Source organism: Parus major, chromosome 3 (assembly GCF_001522545.3).
Source record: "Parus major isolate Abel chromosome 3, Parus_major1.1, whole genome shotgun sequence".
NCBI lineage: Eukaryota > Metazoa > Chordata > Aves > Passeriformes > Paridae > Parus > Parus major.
Window position 1 is genome coordinate 109,474,490 of NC_031770.1, and position 6,000 is coordinate 109,480,489.

General features: G+C 43.8%; 1 protein-coding gene across 1 annotated transcript in view; it reads right to left on the minus strand.

The window, feature by feature from the left end:
• PKHD1 (PKHD1 ciliary IPT domain containing fibrocystin/polyductin) overlaps positions 1–6,000 on the minus strand; it is a 245,082-nt gene that overhangs the window by 139,107 nt on the left and 99,975 nt on the right. The window lies entirely within an intron of this gene.

Genomic DNA, 6,000 nt, shown 5'->3' on the forward strand with positions numbered 1-6,000 from the left:
AATGTGGGCAGCACAACCATTGCCAGGCTAAGATCAGATCAGCTTCCTGCATCCCCAAAATGTGATGGAAAAGAGGAAAAATGAGGGTGAGCCCAAAGGGAGGGTCCCTGCCTGGCTCAGCCTGCAGCTCTGTGGGAAGCCAGGGCTGGGTGCAGATCTCTCAGTTTGCCAAACTTCACAGAATCACAGAATCACTCAGGTTGGAAAAGACCTTCAAGGCTGAGTCCAGCCTGTGACCAATCCCTACCTTGTCAAATAAACAGGAGCACTGAGTGCCATGTCCAGTTGTATCTTGAACACCTCCACCACCTCCCCAGGAAGCCCAAACTTCTCAGGCTTTCTCCTGTTTAAGGTCTAAATTAACCCTGAATTTGCTTCTGGGTCTTCTCTTCCTCCAGCCAACAACCTGGGCTTTGTTGGCACCAGAATTGGAAGTGGCATTTTGATGTTATATTTGTAAGCTTGAAGGAGAAAATTATTTAATATATAATATGCCTCCATATTTGTAACAACCCACAGACCTGCACCCTGTCAGGAATCCCAAGGTAATATATTAGTAATGGTCTATTTATATATTCTATTCTATTCTATTCTATTCTATTCTATTCTATTCTATTCTATTCTATTCTATTCTATTCTATTCTATTCCAGTGTATAGTGTATATTGTATTATATTTTATTAATATCTTTACTACCTATATTATATTTATCTTTATTATATAATATATATTAGCATCCATCTCTCTATCCCCTTTGCACCATGTTTTTTTCTTATTAAGATCAGCACCAACAAATCAACTGATTTAAACTTAAATCAAAGATAGTAGATGCATTTCTGTTAGGAAGAAGGGCAAACTGTGAAAGACACAGCAGCTTGCCCTGAACCCAGCTCGTTTTTTTGTCCCCCATCTGCTAGGTCTTTAAAATCTAATGGTCATCTTATATTTGTGAATAAGAAAGTGAAGGCACAAGTCATTGTACATTAGTTACTCCATGGGAAGTGCCTAAGTGCAGTTTCTTACCCCCGGTGAACACGAGGGGATTCAAGGCAGCTCAGCCTTCTGTTCCAGAGCCATCTGCTTTAATGCATCATGTAAAGTCAAGGTCTTGGAAAGGAAAAACACTGTCACAGCAGGCAAAAAGACTCCTGCAACCCCCACACAGAATAGCTGGCACCTAAGGAAAACCAACCTATGGAAACAAGCTCAGGAAATCAGGAAGTCCAGGTAGTAAAAAATAACATTTACTGAATAGATACATTTCAGTGGAGTAAAAAAACATCTTTTCTCTAACAGATCTCTGCACCCTATCTTGAATCCCTCTGCTACAGATTTTTTTTTTCCCCTATTTTTTTCCCCTGGGAAGCTTTTCTTTTTAATATGTGAGTAAAGCAGAACAAATTCTCTCATGTTGTCTATGATCTCAATCTCAAGCTCAGCACAGATACATAACACTGCCTAATGGAGGCAAAGCAAGAGGCATTTGATTAAATGTTTGATCTCTGGAGGAATTCACAGGCTCTGTAAAGCACAGTGCACAGCTCACAAATATTTTGTGTTTTATTATTGATTAAAAGCAATTAAAATTAATAATTGGTTCAACTGATAAAAAATACTTTTTTTTTTTTCCTGAGCTAACCCTGAAAAAGTATCAGATTGCTTTGGCTGCAGAGAAATCTGGGATAGAAGTCATGCAGATTTTCCTCAAAAATGTAATTTTCTCCATTGCAAATGCAGGGACATTCTTTGTAGCAGGACTAGCCATGATTTTAGAGCATTGAAGGGACTGCTGACACCTCTGTTTGAATTATCCTGGTTATAAATAAATCAGTTAATAAACCAAAATTCTCAGGACATTGTTTTTTATTTACCACACACCTTTCATAGTTTGGACAAGGTGATTGCAGCACGTTTTTAATCTCAAGTGTAACATCTTTCATCCAACTGAGGGGATACATATTATTAGTCAAAATTCAGGGACAGGCTCACAGAATCACAGAATCACAGGAGGTTTTGTGTTGGAAGAGACCTTAAAAATCATTCAGCTCCATCCCCCTGCCATGGGAGGGACATCTTCCACTAGAATAGGTTGCTCACAGCTCATATTCTTTCCCACCAGAGTGCTGACACAAAGTTTTAGATAAATGCCAGACACAACTGCTGGTCTTTTATGGGAAGAGACAAAGTTTGTTTCAAGAGGACACAATGGAATAATGAGATCACCTACTCAGGACTGTTGAAAATGGAAAAGACCTTTAAATTTTTTTTAGTGTGTGGCAATATCTCTGCTCTGGAGCCAGGCTGGGAGAGCTGGGGGTGTTCTTGAGCAGAGAAAGCTCTAGGGAGAACTTAGAGCACCTTCCAATGTCTACAGGGGCTCCAGGAGAGCTGGAGAGGGACTTTAAACAAGGGCCTGGAAGGACAGAACAATAATAAACGGTCTTTAGCTGAAGGAGGGTGGATTTAGATGGGATATGGGGAAGAAACTCTTCCCTATGAGGTTAGGGAGGACCTGGCACAGGGTGCCCAGAGGAGCTGTGGCTGTCCCTGGATCCCTGGAAGTGTCCAAGGCCAGGTTGGATGGGGTTTGGAGCAACCTGGGATAGTGGAAGGTGTCCCTGTTCATGGCAGGGGGTGGAACTGGATGATTTTCAGGGTCTCTTCCAACCCAAACCATTTTGGGATTCGGTGATAAGAGTGTTAGGACCACAAGATCAGCTGTCACAAGGACAGGCTGGGTGTTCTTTGTTCTGATGCAGCATCCCCACTCTGCACCCAGTTCCTGCCCCACTCAACATCCAGAACAAAAACTGGTTTCTCCACTTTCCCTGGGAAGGACAAAGGCACAAGAACAGCCAAGGCCACCACGCTGAACTTCTCTCCCGAAGCTTGTCAGGAGAGTTTCTCAGGGAATAGAGCGCGAATGGAGCTGGAGACAGTGATAAATTTCCCTTCTGAACAATCAATAAAACTCTCAGCCCCTCTCAGGCCCCTACTGCAGATGCAAGGGCCATAATTACATTGTCAAAAAGTGGAGTTGCCCTGGCTGACTGAAAGCCCCTCTCAAAGTGACGGGTGATTGACAGGCAGTTTATGGGTGGCACGCTCTGACTGGCAGGGGAGTTGGCTAAAGCCAAAGGCAACGCTGAAATTTCCCAGTCTGCTACAACTACCGGAGCAAAGGACTGCCACTCATGAGGGAATTGTGGGAAACCCTTAGTCATATTAACATATCAAAGTGAGGAGCTGACAGCGCTTACTAAACAATCTCAACTCAACCAGAGCTGCAGAGCATCCCCCCAACATTCCCAGCCCGAAAGAGAAAAGGAATTAAAATGTGCTCGGTCCTGTCTTTGCCAAGACAGCCAAGAATTTGGAAACCTGCTTATTTAATGATTTTGATCTGAGATAACATATATAGTCGTGTATATAAATGTATCTCACAAATGTGTATTGCAGAGCATGTCAGCTTCCTTCACACATATAAATATATATATGAAAGGGGCTGTCATGCTCCACAATTTGTTCTATACCACAGACCAGACTGATGCTAAATTGAAGACAGAACAGCAAATTCTTTTTTTCCCTGTAAGCAGTATGAACCCAGTAAAAGACCCCACTACTTTCTGTCATGTTTTCTAGCAGGCTTCCACTGCTTCGATGTTAAATTGAGGATTACATGGTTTGAATGAACAATAATTGCAGCCATGCACTGGGGCTGTGTGTTTGCAGAGCTTAAAAGTGACTTCATAGCTACTCTGGATCTGTTGAATAAGAAATTGGTAATTCTTGAGTAAGAATTGGTTTTGAATAATAATAAAAGAATAAAAGTGGGTGTTGTTCAGCCTGAAGAAGAGAAAAATCCAGGGAGACCTCAGACCCTCTTCCAGTGCCTAAAAAGGCTCCAGGAAAGTTGGAGAGGGACTTTGGACAAGGGCCTGGAGGGACAGGACCAGGAAAATGGTTTCAAACTGAAAGAGGGCAGAGTTAGACGGGATATTGGGAAGAATTTCTTCCCTGTGAGGGTGGTGAGGCCCTGGCACAGGGTGCCCAGAGAAGGTGGAGCTGCCCCACCCTGGAATTGTCCAAGGACAGTTTGGATGAGACCCTGAGCAACCTGGGAGAGTGGAATGCCCATGGAATGGGGGTGGACTAGATGGTCTTTAACATTCCTTCCTACACAAGCCTTCCAATAATCCAATAATTTATAAAAAATTGAAACCATAAGTTTTCTCCACTAAGGGTCAAGCCCCTTTTGACTGTGTATCTCCATCCAGGTAATAATCAGATTGCAGATCTCATCCTCTTGTCTTTCTAGGGAATGAAGACTCACTTAGAACTATGGCACTGAGTAAAATGGATGAATTATCATTGAGAAAAGACTCAAAGGTACTGATGTGGATGCCTGTGTTCACATTGTCAAGGTCAGACTGCAAAATGTGCTCTGCCCTGTTTGTCTCCAATTTTGTGGGTGATGGAGTCACCAAGGCAGAGTTGATGTAGGCTTGGAATGGAAAGCAGAAGCAGCTCAGGGGGCACAGCTGCCAGGAGTTGCTACTGGCTTTTCCTATACTGTTAGAAAACAAAAAGCATAGAAAAATGAAGGCTCATGCTGTAAAATGCTGACAATCTAAGGGAAAATTCCTGGCTTACAGGGGTCAAAACAAGAATAGAAGGACACTTTAAAGTGGCAGAAGACTCAGAAAGTGAAGCAGAAAAGCCTTTTATGAGGCAAATTCAAATCTCAATACTTTTCTTTAAAAAAGAAAACAACAAAATAAAGGATTATTAACCAAATTAATCCCCTGGAAAAAGCCTTAAAGGAAAAAGCTGGTTTCTGTCTCCCTTGACATCCTCAAAGACCAAGCCTTTCTGGAAGGCAAGCTTTAATCTAAGGGGAATTACTGAGCTCAGGGCTGGGATAACTGTGTGAAACTCAATGGCCAGTAACAGTCGATTCAGCCAAGATGCTCTAATAGTCCTCCTTCACAGAGATCCTCCAGGAAATGGGCTAGAAACGCTCTGCAAAGCCATTTTACTGAAATTATTGAAGCCTTTTACAGGCAGTAAATAATTGAGCCTTGCTGTGTCTCAATGAAGGGGTCAAGAGCACATGGCACGGTGCTGAGGTGCAGCCCCACCTCTCCAGCCCCTGCCAGGAGCTCCTTCCCCAGGCCTTGCTCATCTCTCCTGAGTCAGAAAAGCCTCTGTTCACTGATTCCCCTCCAAAGCCGACCTCTCCTGACCTTGCTCAGCTCCTGTGAGCTGGCAGGATGATGGCACAGAGGCACAACTCACTCCCTGCCTGTGCTCAGATGGTGCCCTCGGTGCCTGACATCATTTTTGACCCAGAGCCACAGGTCCCTGTGCTCAGACAGCAACATTTCCTGTAGGGCACGGGGTGGAAGTTCAAGACCTGCTGGAGGGTGTGAACGCCTTCCAACAGGAAAGTTGTCAACACACAAATAGGAGGAAGGGAGATGAGACATTCAGATGGTTTTTATTTCTCTTTTTTTTTTTTTTCTTTTTCTACTCCTCTATGAGATTTAGAGCTTTTAAAAACAGCCCAGTAGAGAAGAACTTGAGAAATGTGCGTTGCACCAAGGTTCTGAATCATGCTGAGTTTGGATTTAAATTCCACAGTCCAAACTCCTGAACCAAGAAATGGCTGTTTTATACCCATATTTCATAGTCTTCAAGAAAAGCTCCATATCTAAATTCTCCTATGCCATAAGATGAGAATGTTGTGGAGTTGTTGGAATGGGTCCAGAGGAGGCCATGAAGATGGGGCTGGAGCCCCTCTGCTCTGGAACCAGGCTGGGAGAGCTGGGGGTGCTCACCTGGAGAAGAGAAGGATCCAGGGAGAGCTCAGAGCCATTTCCAGTGCCTAAAGGGGCTCCAGGAGAGCTGGAGAGGGACTGGGGACAAGGGATGGAGGGACAGGACACAGGGAATGGCTTCCCAGTGCCAGAGGGCAGGGATGGATGGGATATTGGGAAGG